The sequence below is a fragment of the Chrysochloris asiatica genome, unplaced genomic scaffold (genome assembly GCF_000296735.1).
Source record: "Chrysochloris asiatica unplaced genomic scaffold, ChrAsi1.0 scaffold00059, whole genome shotgun sequence".
Lineage (NCBI taxonomy): Eukaryota > Metazoa > Chordata > Mammalia > Afrosoricida > Chrysochloridae > Chrysochloris > Chrysochloris asiatica.
In genome coordinates this window covers 2,435,441-2,436,884 of record NW_006408577.1, presented here as the reverse complement: position 1 = coordinate 2,436,884, position 1,444 = coordinate 2,435,441, and positions in this window count along the sequence as shown.

Here is a 1,444-nt window from a genome sequence, read left to right as displayed (position 1 = left end):
TAAAACATGAAGAAGCTCACCTGAATATTGTCAGATACAGTGCCAGAAGATGAGCCCCTCAGATTGGAAGACATTCAAAATATGGCTGGGGAAGATGTGTCTCCACAAAGTAGAGTTGGCCATGATGACATGAATGGAGTAAAGCTTTCAAAACCTTCATTTGCTGATGGGGCACAACTCAAAATGAGGAGAAATAGCTACAAACATCCACTGATAATCAGCAGAATATACAAAGTATGAACTTAAAATTGGAAGTTGTCAAAAATGAAATGGAGCACATAAACATCAATATCTTAAGCAATAGTGAGCTGAAATGCACAAGTAGTGGCCATTTTTAATCTGACAGTCACATGTTTTACAATTCCGGGAATGACAAATTGAAAAGGAATGGTGTCACATTCATCATCAAAAAGAACATTTTGAGATCTATCTTGAAGTCCAACACTATCTGTTATAGGATAATATCCTGGAATAATAACACCAGGAAGACCAGGTGTGGTGCTGTAGGATAAACTCTGGACCACAAGGTTGTTTCAGTCACAAAGTTAGAGGTACAAACTCAGCAACTGCTCTTCAGAAACCCTATTCAGGGTCGCTGTGCAGTGGAGCCAACTCAATGACATTTAACAACAACACCACCAACAACAAGGAAGACCAGTTAATACAACTGTTATTCATATTTGTGTACCAACAACTACAGCCAATGATGACAAAATTGATGCATTCTACCAACTTCTTCAGTCTGAAATTGATCAAACTTGCAATTGAGATGTATTGATAATTACTGGCGATTGGAATGCAAAGGTTGGAAACAAAGAGGAAGGATCAGTGCTTAGAAAATATGGCCATGGTGATAGAAATGGTGCTGGAGATGTCATGATAGAATTTTGTAAGAAAAATGACTTCTTCATTGCAAATTCCTTTTTTTTAACAGCATAAAAGATGACCATCCACATGGACCTCACCAGATGGAATACACAGAAATAAAATTGACTACATTTGTGGAAAGAGATGGTAGAAAAGCCCTTTATTATCAGATAAAACAAGGGTGCACTGTGAAGCAGACCATCAATTGCTCATATGCCAGTTCAGGTTGAAGTTGAAGAAAATTAAAACAAGTCAACAAGAGCCAAAATATGACTTTGAACATATCCCATCTGAATTTAGAGATCATCTCAAGAACAGATTTGATGAATTAGACACTAATGACTAAAGAGTTGTGGGATGACATCCCAGAAACGTTGTGGGATGACATCGAAGGCATCATACAGAAGAACGCAAAAGGTCATTAAGAAGAGAAGAAAGAAGGTCATTAAGAAGAGAAGAAAGAAAGAATAAATGTCAAAATGAATGTCAAAAGAGACTGACATTTGGAAGACAGCTAGTTAGACAACTGATTTGAAAAGATCTATATTTGTGCCAATTCGAAAGACAGATGACCCAA